The sequence below is a fragment of the Vulpes vulpes genome, chromosome 15 (genome assembly GCF_048418805.1).
Source record: "Vulpes vulpes isolate BD-2025 chromosome 15, VulVul3, whole genome shotgun sequence".
Taxonomy (NCBI): domain Eukaryota; kingdom Metazoa; phylum Chordata; class Mammalia; order Carnivora; family Canidae; genus Vulpes; species Vulpes vulpes.
In genome coordinates, this window is record NC_132794.1 from 27,501,518 (window position 1) to 27,514,055 (window position 12,538).

Here is a 12,538-nt window from a genome sequence, read left to right on the forward strand (position 1 = left end):
AAGAGTTCAGGATTTCAGGGACTGGATTTTTGTGGGGTTGAAGAGATAGATTAATAAGAGGTGAAAGGCTTTGTTAAGTCCGCTAACAAATGGCGGTAGATTTTCTAACACTAGCATTGGAAGGCAGGACCAATACTCTGCTTGTTGGGTCAAGCGTGTAACCTCACTCATTAGAAGACTGTTTATCTACCAGCCTCGATGATCCAAAACCCAGTTAAGGAGGAAAACTAGTGCTTTTCAAAGCAACATTTGGGTAGTCTGAATAGCTGTCCCAAAGTCTATGCGTTGAGGTTCATGTGTCTTACTCCTTGGTGAGCACATCAGTTTCTTATAGGACCTATTTAGTTTTACTTTACTGAATTGGGACAAGGGAGGTTATCTAGATTCCCAGTCTGCCCCAGACCAGAAGCTGCCAGTCAGAAGAGGAGGAAAATATTAGAGACAGGCCCGCTGTGGCAACAGAGAAAAAGGCCGAAAGATTGTCAGCGAAGGGGAATAGAGGAACTACAAAAGGCAGAAAGAAAAAAAAAAATCACTAAGTCCTAACATCCTAGAGTCCTTCAGTGCATTAAGAGTGTATATACCTCCTGGGAGCATCTTTTAACACCTAGGAAGAAGCCTGATATAGAATAGAAACTTGATGTATTCGTTGAATCCACTACAATCTACCACAGTAAACACTTTTAATAATATTAACCCTCAATTTTCAAGAAAAAGCCAAATGAAGTCCAATAAACTGCTTAAGAAAAAAAAAATAACCCATTTTAGAAAATCTTTGTATAGAACTGAAGTCCAATAAACTGCTTAAGAAAAAAAAATAACCCATTTTTGAAAGTCTTTGTATAGCACTTAACAGTGTTGTTGTTGTTGTTGTTGTTGTTGTTGTTGTTGTTGTTGTTGTTTTTAAAGAAGTTTGACTCCTTAAAGGGCCGGATTCCAGTTCTGCTGATCATCACTTAATTGGAACAGTTCGCCTTGCATCAACCCTAGATAATGATGCATGATAGAACAGCCGGCTTGACTAAGTTGCCTTGAGCAGATTTCAGACTATGGTACATACACACCATAAGTCATCCCATGAAGTGTAAACTATATAAGATGGCAACAGATTGCACAGGTGAATCACTAGGGTGATGTAAAATAATTGTTCTAAAATGCACCATCACCATTCAGCAAACTATTCGTACCCTGTGCCCAGCACTGGGCTCGGTGGTGGATTTATCTTCAGCATTGCTTTCACTTTTAAGATTTGAAGGTATTGCAGAACTTTCATTCATATTTTGAAAGGTTAAAGGAAATCTTAAATGCACAGTACAGCCATTACATAACAGGCATAGAAAACTGTTTCATGACTAGGATGGTGGGTTTTTTGGTGTTTAAGCACGCTATTTCCAAATGTCACAGAATTCCTAAGGATGTGAAGACCTATATGGAAGCACGGAGAGCCTCGTTCACCCAGTTCTGTATGATGCGCGTTAACGCAGGCGGCCGCTTCTGGGTCGAGGTTGAGGTGCAGCTGCACTTCAGCGTTCCTGTTTTGGTTTGGTTTGTATGTTTGCTTTAATCAAGCAAAAAACAATTTCGGCAATGACATTCCGTTCCCCTGGTAATCTTTTTTTTTTTTTTTTTTCCCACGGCGAGTTAGGAGCTGCTGGATGCTAGAGTCGGAAAGAAGCCTGACATCTGGGGAGGTGTCGAAGGGGTGTCAATAGTTCAGTCACGGTGTGGGGGGAGCACCGGGGAGGGGTCTTCAAGCGGGAGACGCGGGGGGGGGGGGGGGCGGCATCGCGGGCTCCCAGGACGCTCTCTCGCCTGCACTTTCCCTCCCGCCAGCCCGGACCCGGGTTAGAGGCGGGTTCGGCGAGATTCCGCCGCAGGAACCCGAGAGGCTCCCACGCCGCGGCCGCGGCCTCGTGATGTAATTGTCGTTTCTTACTCGGAGACTGGGCCGCGCGGGGGGCTGCCGGGGAGGCGGCAGCGCCGTCCTCTTTGCCGGGGCTGGCAGAGGGTCGGCCTCGGGCCGGGACGCCGGGGCTGGCGCACGGGCCCCGCCGGGGGCCTCGCGGTGACGAAGCGGCCGGAGAAGCCGCGCGCCCGGGTGCTGCGGCCGCCCGAGGGCGGGACGGGGCGCCCGCAGGTCTCCGGCCCAGCTTTCCTCGCGGCGCCCCACGTTGGTCCCGGTGCCTGCTGCGGGCTGAGGCGCGGGGTCCGGGTGACCCGCGTTAGCGCCCTCGCCCCCCCCCCCCCCCCCCCCCGTGAGGCAGGACACACCGACCGCGAGGCGGGGAGGCTGGGGGGCGGGGGGCCGGGAGCGCGGGTCGGGGGGCCGGGCGGGGTGCCAGCCGCCTGCCCCCGGCCCCGGGCCCCCCGGCCCCCCTGCGCGAGCCCCGGCCTGGGTCCCGGCCCGGGCGCAGCTGTCCAGGCGCCTGCGGCGGCCGAGGGGCTCTCCCCGCCCGCCCCGGGCCTCCCGCCGCCGCCGGCCCCGCAGCCCCCGCCCGCCGGCCGCGGGGCGCACAGGGCGGGGCGGGGCGGGGCGGGGCGGGGGGCTCGGCTCGCGCGAGCTGCCGGGCCCGAGAGGCGGCCCCTGCCCCGGCGGCCGTGGAGGGAGGGGGAGAAAAGGGTTAAGAAACTTGGCTGAAGAGCTGAATGGCGTGGAGCGGCGAGGGGAGGGACCGGGCCGCGGCGGACTCGGCGGCGGAGGGAGGAGCGCGGCTGCGGGCGGGCGGGCGGCGGGCGAGGCGCTCAAAGTCAGCCTCGCAGACATTGCAGCAGAGCCCCGAACGCGGGAGGCGGCGGCGGCGGAGGAGGCGGCGGAGGAGGCGGCGGCGGAGGAGGCGGCGGAGGCGGCGGCCGAGGCGGACGGACCAGCGGCCCCGCGCACGCCCGCCCGTGGCCCCGCGGCCGCCCCTGCGCTCGGCGGCGCTGCCCGTGCGAGAGCGGAGCTCCCGGGGCGCCGGGAGGACGGGGCGGCGGGCGCGGAGCCGCGGGAGCCTGGCGGAGCCCGGGCGCGGAGCCGCGGCGGCCTCCGGTGAGTGGCGGCCGCGGCCGGGGGCGCCGGGAGCTCCGCGAGCTGCCGCGGGCGCCGCCGGAAACGGCCCGGGAGCGCGGCCGGTGGCGGCGGCGGCGGCGGCGGCGGCGGCGGGCAGGGCCGCGGGGCGGCGGGGCGGCGGGGCGGCGGGGCGGGCGGGGGCGTCCCCGCTCCTGCCGGCGCCGGCTCTTCCCGGGACCTCGGGGGCCCAGGCCGGGCAAGTTGCGGAGTTGGCCCCGGGCTCACGGCGGGTTCTCTGGAGGCGGCGGTCGCGCCCCGCTCGGCTCCCCTCGGCCCGGAGCCCCGGGCGCGTGTGGCCGCGCGGCTCCGGGTCCTGCAGCCCGGGGCGACCTGGGCGGCGCCGGGCGCTGCCCCCCGCCTCCCGCCTCCCGCCTCCCGCCTCCCGCCCGGTGCCCCCGGCGCGGCGCTCTCGCTGGATTCCGGGTCCAGAAAAGTGATCAGGAACCGGGACAGCTCTCCTGGCCCTGCCCGGCCCCCGGGCCCCCGGGCCCCCGGGCCTGGCCGCTCGGCCCTTGCCCCCCCCCCCCCGCCCCAGGGCGAGGCTCTTTGCACCGAGGCCTCCACCATCACTACCCCTGAGCCCCAAGCGGGGCTCGCGTTTGGGGTGAGCCCTGCGGAGGTCCCGGGAGGCTTCCTTGCCCTCCTGTCTGTGTCCTCCTTAACTACGAGTGAATATTGTTTCATGAACGGTTTCCCTGGAAATACTCCACACACCCTCGCATCCTTTCCAAAGTAGTTTCCAAATTTTCCCCAGGAGTTGGTGTGCGGCTGCAGGAACAAAGGAATCGCTGTGCCTCGGGGGCGCACTCGCTGGGAGTCGGACACATGTTGATCCCGGAGGCCCCAGGGGCGGCCCAGCCTCCCGTCCTAGTGGGGCCTGCGCGGTGGCTGCAGGTAGTGGACGAGCAGAGCGATCAGTACTTTCGCGTTACGTTTCGGACGAGAATGAAGACGTCCCTAGCTGCAGGGACTTTTCACTCAGTCGGTGGGGCTGAGTTGGAGTTTGTCTCCGGTAATGTAAATGACTAAATCGTGAGATGGTGCGGGGGTGAGAAACCGTCTTTAGGGGAAGAAAGACTGTCTGTGGACGTCCAAAGTGAAAACGGTTGTTGGGGTGTGTACGATGAATGCTCTTGCATTTCTGGGGGTGGGGGGTTTGTGAGCAGAAGGCTTTGGTAATTCATTCTTTAAAGTTATGGATTAGTGAATCACAGGTTTAGTTTTGCAAGTGGGTGTATTTTCCCGATGGATTATTCAGTGTTTAGTAACCAGTTTGCTACCTTCGTGGAAGAGACACTGGAATAAGTGGACTTTCTAAACAAATAATGTTTCAGTTGCTTGGCACCCAAGTGTGGGTTGCTGCCTAGAGTGTGTTGAAATGTTTTCCAACTTAGAAATAAGTTGTTTTGGTTTTGTCCGGCGGTTCGGTAATGTCAGTTGGGTTTAGTTGGTTCAGAAAGTAATGGCTTCATCACCAGTAGTAACTTTTCTCTGTCTGGAATTAGTTCCTAGAGACAAAGAAGAAGAATCAGTCAATGGAACAGCTACTCCTCTGCAGACTGTGGGATAGTTAACTCTAGTGCGCTTCATTCAGTCTGGTGGGGGAAATACCTCTTTCCATACTTACCTCTGAAAGTGCCCTAAGAGTGTGAGTTCAGTGAGTTCAATACATATTTCAAAAAAAAAAAAAAAAAAAAAAAGAAAGAGAGAGAGAGAGAGAGAGGAGAACTGCTCATTGTTTGTTTTACTCAAGTGAGATCTCTACAGTGCTTTTGAAGCAATTGAAAACCATGTTTAATGTCTGTGGGAAAACTTGACTTAGATCCATTCCTTGCATTTATCTCCAAAACTCTGTCGAACTTGGATTTTACTAATTTAAGCGCCCTGAAAGATTGTAAGTTTGCAATCAAGTGTCTGTAAAAGAGGCTAAATACTCTCCTGACTCTTTCAGTTTTAAGAGCAAAACATCATGATAAAAAATAACCTATACCACCACCTAGAGTCTGTTTGTTAGTTTATTGCTCCTAAAGCTTGCTTAAATTGACACGTCTCTTGTGGCTCCAGTATAACCAAAAAATGATTGAGAAGTGCTAGTGTTCGAAGGCCATCCAAGAGAACAATTATTCGTGTAATAAATAGCAAGTGCCAATTTAAATTATCCATGCTACCTTTAGAAATGAAAATGATGACATATCAAGTTGAGTGGCTTTTCTCCAAAAGATACTAATTCAAAAGAATTTAAAACGGAATTTTCGGTTTGTGCTCCAAGGTAGTTCTCCGATTGCTTCAAGATAGCTTCAAGCTCTGCATCGTTAGCAGGGTTATTTAAGAAATCTTGCAGATTAAACGTCATTAGGACTTTTCCAGGTCCACCTCAAACAAAAGCAGTAAGAAAAGTGTAAGGGAGTGTTTAAAACTCCAGAAATTCTGGAAATTCAAAAGGTAAGAGGGAATGTAGGCAAAGCAGACTTAACGGTTCAGAGATGTGAAAAGTAAATCAGTGTGAAATAAAGTGGTGATCTGTCTTGCTGGTAGTTGATACATGGTAAAGCAATCTGTTAAATGGGAGACTTGGGGATGGCAGCTTTAGTGCCATGTGGCTTATCACATTGTCTGGAGGAAGTAACGTTCCTTCTTTAAATGGTGTAACCTGAGAGAAAGATGGCCTCCAAGATCTTTAATTAAGTACCAGTTGAACAGAGAGAACTAGAGCACTGTATTAATTCTATCAAACATCACTATTTTAGAACATTGAGGACAACTAAAAATGAATTAACTCATATCTGAAAGCAGAGTTTTATGGAAGGTGACAGATGAGGCAAAATATGTCAATCTAATGGAACAAGTAGGGAGATAAGAAGATATGTCATCCTTGGCTCTCTAGAAAGATGAGAGGGAAGAAGGTTATTATTAATTGTACAGATTCCATTGCAAACCAATCCTAGGAGGCAATGATAGAGAAGGTAATTTTAAATCGGAGTGGCTTAGGATATATGATGCTAAAAGGATTATTAAGCTTTTGATTTTAAGCCTTGCCCATTGTTAAGAAACTCGAAAGCTCGTATTTTAAGTGTTGTGGAAGAGCAGTACTAGTTTTGTGTATCAGGTTAAAAGATGATTCAGCCAAAAATAAGTTCCAACACATCTAATTTTCATCAAGAAAATATTGTTCGGTTTAAATTGTGATAGGTTCAGTTTTGTCTTTCAAACTTTAGATTGCCGGATTCAGTTAGTTTTTAGAGTGTAGGTGAATAGAGAAGAATCGTACTTTATCTGTCAGTTCTTCACCTTTCTCTGTATTGCTCTCTCATCTCTCACTCCCTTTTCTAAAATAAACAGCTTCTGCATTTTGGGGTGTGTTCTTTTATGAGAATCACCTTCAATTGTAGCTTCCTTTCTTGGCTGCGGTGGGTACAGTTTCTTTACTGTATGTTTTTTCCATATGCCCCTCACGTGGCTAATCCATGATCAGTGCATTTTGTTTTGTTTTAATACCAATTTACCATTTTTGTGGACGAAGACTGGGGAAAGGAGCATTTGCTCTTTTAATAAAGCCCCAGTACCCATGTCTTCTAACCGAGGACATACTTTTATGAAAAGCATATTGATTACCAAAAAAGCACATTGATTACCATCAAAAAGTCAGACATGTGCAACAGAATATGGCAGGGGGAGGGACTTCAGGATATGTTTGAATCTGTGAATTGAATTGTTGAAGATTCATTTCCTTAGGTTGCTATGGTGGTGGAGGGTTAATGGGCTAACTCCTTCTATAGTATTTAGATACCAGAACAATCACAGAACTACAACATCAGGAGGGTCATTAAGACTTGAGAAGGTAAAACTCAGGAGTGTCAGATGATGAAGCAGGCCAATGGAATGGAACTGAGGAGTATGTCCAGAGGTTGGAATGAACAAAAAGTAAATGGAGGAGAGAGATCTTGTTTCTGTATCCTGTTTGCATCTGATGCTGAAGCAGGGACATGAATTGCTGATGGTAATGGATTCCCTTTTATGAGGGCAGCAATATTATATAAACAGTGGCTGTTTGAAGGGGGGAAAACAGCAAATTCCCCATTTGTGCCTTTGCACACTTTGCTTTTGAACGTCTCTTAAGTGTATCTAAGGTGGAAGATCAAAACTGGGTACCAGAAGAGAACCAGGAGTTACAGTTTGGAAGAAAATGAATTCGTCTTAGATCATCCTTTTCTTATTCTTTTAAGATTTTGTGATTTCTAAGGGTCTTACTCAACATGGGAAACAGTGCTGAGGTTTGGGTGGTGAACTAGAGACCCTTTTCATATGATTTCTGATAAAGATAACGATGTAAATAACTACAGAAAGAGTGTTTCCTTTAAGCATATTATCAAGGGCAGGGGAAAACTGTAACTAAGAGACATCTGAAGTCTTACCAGGATTTCTTCACAAACTATGGCATAAATGCCCATCTGTTATTTTCCTATTCCTTGAAAATTAACATTCAATTTGATGGATAGTGAATGTTTAGGATTCTCAAAATTAGAGGTCATTTAGAACAGACCTTTCCTTTCACCTTACTACAGTTATGAAGGGTAGTTTTAATTTTTCATAATAAATACAGCTGTTGAAATAATAGGATGTTATACTAACTGTTGTCACTGTAATAGTACACACTGTGCATTATGAACCTTGAAGTTCTATCTTGCAAATATGACAAATAAAGCATTCCAAAACTTGTGGTATTTTAGGGTATCAGTACACCTGAAACAAGGTGATTTTCTTTTCATTCATCAAACATGGAGAAGAACAAGAAAGAGGGGAAAATGTGGCACATTTTACCACTGTATTAGCATTTTGTTAAAATTAATACCTTAAACCGTGCTAGGGATAACATTTGGCCTAGAACTCTAGGAATACTATAATGAGAAGCAGACTTAAAGAATTTATTAGGAGACTGGCAACTCAAGAATGTAGTTATGAAAAAAAAAAGGACTGCACTATATTAGTAGTATTAAGATTTTTTAAACGTCTTTACCAGATTTTAAGATAGATTGTTCTTGAAGATAATGTTATGGGTAATTAAGCTGATTTGGGTAATTCATGTAGGTTGTTTTTTGGTTGAATTAATTTCCAGAATAACTCCAGAATGTGTTGAACCTTTGGCTAGGAGGGTGCTTGTGACATCCATTCATCCCTTTATCCATCCTTCCACCCTCCCTCCGTTTTTCCCTCCCTCCTTCCCTCCCATTCCTCCTCCACCTTTTCCTTTGACCTCTCCTCTTTCCCTCCCTTCCTTCCCATCTCTCCTTCCTCTTTTAATAAATAGGACTAGGGGAAGAGGCGTTTTGTTAAGAAATTTGGAAATAGAATTGCTCCTCTGACAGGGTTGATAGTTGTGTTTGAAATTCAGAGCTAGCATGGTTCATTCTCCCCAGGAAATTTTTTGACTTATAACTTAGGGAATAAAAGCTCTAAATTAAAGCTCATCTTGCCTCTTTAACTTTGCGTCATTTAGCAAAAATGTCTTTAAGGATGAAAGGAAGAGACCCTCATTTGCCTTAAATTCCAGGTCACTCTGACTAAGCCTGGTGTTTCAAGAAATATTAAACTAGATGCCTGCTGGGAACTTGAGTCATCAGCTTAAGATACCACGAGGACCAGGACAACTCTTACTGACCTGATGTTGGTGTCTATTCAGAACTTTGATGGAAAGGAGTCTCTTGCGCTTGGACTTCTAATTAAGAAAGTTCTCTTTTTAGTCATGTGTTAAATGATAGGGCTACTCCTTATTTTCAACTCTGTAATTTGCTCATGAATTAAGGACAAATTAGGAAGTAAGGAGTTAGGAGCTCCTGTTGTTACTGGGGTGTCTTATTTTACTTTTACCTTCTTTACTAGCTATGTGAGGATACGGGGTAAAAGTCAGGTGATGAGCTTTAGGTAGATAAAAAGGAAAGCTTAAGTCCCACAGTGGCTACGCTAGCTTCTCCTTGTAGTTGTGTGCTTTTAACTGTTGAATTTACCCATACTGTCTGCAACCTTTGAACATCTTGAATTATGTTACTGCGATTAAAAAAAAAAAAAAGTTAGATGATAATTTAGCATTGTAACAGTTAGGAAACTATGTTTATATGCATTCTTAAAAATAAGAGTAGCATTTATGATTATTGTGTTGATTTAATGACATAATGTAGATCAGAGAGCTGACACCTGACAGAACATAATCCAAATTTGAGAATTAGAAGTTCAAAACAAAAAAGGGTCTTCTCCCTTGAGGGATCTCTCCAGAATTTGAGAGAAATGAAATCTTTAAGGGATTGTAACTGGCTTTTTCTTTTTAAAAAATATTTTATTTATTTATTCATGAGAGACAGAGAGAGGCAGAGACATAGGTAGAGGGAGAAGCAGGCTACCTGCAGGGAATCCGATGTGGCACTCCATCCTGGGACCCCAGGATCAGGCCCTGAGCTGAAGGCAGATGCTCAACTGCTGAGCCACCCAGGCGTCCATGTAACTGGCTTTTGAAAAGCATACTTTCTTAGATTTTTTTTTTTGATTCTTGAATTTATGAATTTATAGTAATCTACAACAGCAGAATGGTAGATGTATACACTGGAAAAGAAATACAATAAGTAAAGGAGGGAGGATAGAAGAAGGTGGAGAGCACCAGGAAAAGGTGTTAGAAAACATGTGAACCCCTCCGAAATAGGTTATAATAAGACGTATCCTCAAAATGAATTAATCACAGTTGCAGTTTTTTCCTGTAAAAGAAGTATTTGCACAATGGGTCATTAGGCTCAAGTTTGATTTTTGAAAAACAAATTTTTACGTATTTGTTTTGTTATCCCACATGTACTTTTCCAGCTTAGGATCTGCTGCTATGACAATGTATGATATAGATAATGGGGAAGTCCTTTTATCTCTCTGAGCAACATCCGTAGAGTATAGAACAAGATTAGTTGGACCTCTAAGTTCTGGAATTCTCATTCTATGTATCGATGGATGCTGTTGTCAGTAAACAGTAAAGATTTCGAGCCTGTGGGTTTTTTTTTTAATTCTTTTTATTGTATTGTATTGTATTGTATTGTATTATTCATGAGAGACACGCAGAGAGTCAGGGACATAGGCAGAGGGAGAAGCAGGCTCTCTCCCGGGAGCCCGATGTGGGACTCTGTTCCAGGACCCCGGGATCACGACCTGAGCCAAAGGCAGATGCTCAACCACTGAGCCACCCAGGTACCCAAGCCTGTGGTTTGAAGAAGAGTAGACATGATAGGGTAAAAACTTAGAATATAGAAAAGCTGCCCTTTTTTGTGTTTTTCTTTTTTATTGAGAAAATAACAGGAAAAAAGGAATTGGGGGCAACTGCTTTGTCCAGGCATTGAGCTGGCTGCTTTACAGTTTCCATGTGGCATTTAGGTATCATTTTCTCTATTTACAAATAAAACTAGTCTGAGAAATTCTTTTTTTTTAAAATAATTTTTATTTATTTATTCATGAGAGATACAGAGAGAGAAGCAGGCTCCTCATAGGGAGCCTGATGTGGGATTTGATCCTCAGATTGGGATCATACCCTGAGCCAAAGGCAGATGCTCAACTGCTGAGCCACCCAGGAATCCCAGAAATTCTTGAGATTACACAGTTAATTTCATTGATAATAATTTGCTTTTTCATTGGAATATGCCATCTTTTTAAGAGAGAACCAGTCTCTATTTGATTTTTAAAAAGTCACCAAAATTCCTGCTCCCAAACTTGATAGGCACAGAACTCATGCAGCACCTCCAAATCTGCCCAGCCTGGATTCTCAGACCAGTCTCAGGAGAAAGGCACTCTGTTTCCAGTTGATAATTCTGCAGGATTTGCTGTTAATTCTCAAGAGAAATGTAGACAACAAGGGTAACCATGCAAACTCATTTCCCTCCTCAGATGCTAACCCTCGTGAAGTATATCACAGAATTACTGTGGAGTTCTGTGAGGCAGAGAAAGCAACTATGTGTCTTGATATAATTCATTAAAATACCTTGTCATGGTCTTAATCCAGGTATTCCCAAGGCTAATTATGTTTGTCTACTTCAAAGAGCAGTTGCCACAAATTCAGACCCCTAGCTCTTCCTGATTGAAAAGTTAAAATTCTTGACTGTAACAGTTCCTGACATGAATTTGTTTTATTGCCCTATCTTCACCCACAATAATTTTATTTTAAAGACTACGTTATGCTAATAAACTAGGCTCTTTGATAGGAAGAGGAATTTAGTAATGGGATTGTGAATTTATCAGAAGGAAGTGGAAATAGAAAGATGAGCATTTGACTTCATTTTGGGAGTAGACTATGGTCAGGAAAGAGATTTTTAAGTTAGGTAGGTTTGTGGCATATAGCATAGTTTTAAGTATACATCAGAAATGCTCTTCTATTGTGGTTCCCTTTACGCTAAAAGATACAGTCAAATTAAAACTATATTGGAGACACAAAGATGAGCAATAAGGCTCATGTACATATTTTCTAGTGTGCTTTGGATTTTGAATTGCCAAGTAAATGTTGGATAAACAAAAGGGCTTCTATAAAAGCTGCAAAGAAATGTTTTACTATGATGTTTTATTAAGAGAATATATTGTATCTGGCCAAATAAGAGAGAAACTGTAAGTGAGCCATCTGGGAAAAAAACAAAAAAACACTCCCCCACCCCCCACTTTCTAGAGTTCAGATTTGTGGTTATATTATTTCCCTAACCCATTCATACATTTTTAAAAATTTAATTGATAGACTGAATCTCCTTGAAGCCAAGGATTGAAGATGGAAATTCTGTATTCACCATTTAGTTCTTTCCCAATATCCATATATTTGGTGGTGTTGACACAAAACAAACCAATGCATTGTTTGCTTTGTTAGTAAAACATTGCTCTTACCTATCTATCCTAGTAATCCTTGACGGACCTCCTGAATCAGCATCATATTTTCTTTCTTTCTTTCTTTCTTTCTTTCTTTCTTTCTTTCTTTCTTTCTTTCTTTCTTTCTCTTTCTTTCTTTCTTTCTTCTCTCTTTCTCTCTTTCTCTCTTTTTTTGCTTTAGCTTTCACAAGTTGAAGTAATTACAAAGAATTTTTAGATTTTCAGATTGGAAGGAAATTTGATAAAAGTTATGGCTGCTCCAGGTTTAAGTATATTGGTCATAGAGGTATCTTGTGTTCCCTATTTTCAAGCAAGTTGGATTATAGAGGCATCTTGCTTAATGGAAGATCACACAGGATAGGTATTTGATATGAACTATAACTCAAATGGTGATAAGTGCTACTTTTTGGCACTTATACACTTTTTTCTTTTGATCCGCCTTTCTCTTATTTTTGTTTCCTCTTTTCCCTGTTTTCTCAATTTCTCACTTGTCCTTTTTTTTTTTTTTTTTTTTTTTTTTTATTGCCAGGGTATACTTGTGATACAACGGGGTAAACTACTTTCTTATCTTCCAACATTATTGTCATTGTTAATGCTGTGATGAGCACTGTGTGTTGTATGGAA

General features: G+C 45.2%; 1 protein-coding gene across 6 annotated transcripts in view; it reads left to right on the forward strand.

Moving 5' to 3' along the window:
- Window positions 1–1,809: 1,809 nt before the first annotated feature.
- NRIP1 (nuclear receptor interacting protein 1) overlaps window positions 1,810–12,538 on the forward strand; it is a 98,320-nt gene continuing 87,591 nt past the window's right edge. Inside the window, exon 1 of one of the 6 annotated variants that reach the window (XM_072740941.1) lies at window positions 1,810–1,918. The gene's annotated coding sequence lies outside the window, so the exon portion shown is untranslated. Of the gene's footprint in view, window positions 1,919–2,884; window positions 3,029–3,613; window positions 4,062–4,221; window positions 4,698–12,538 lie in introns of those variants that run through there. The other 5 variants (XM_072740939.1, XM_072740944.1, XM_072740942.1 and 2 more) reach the window with 5 other exon arrangements.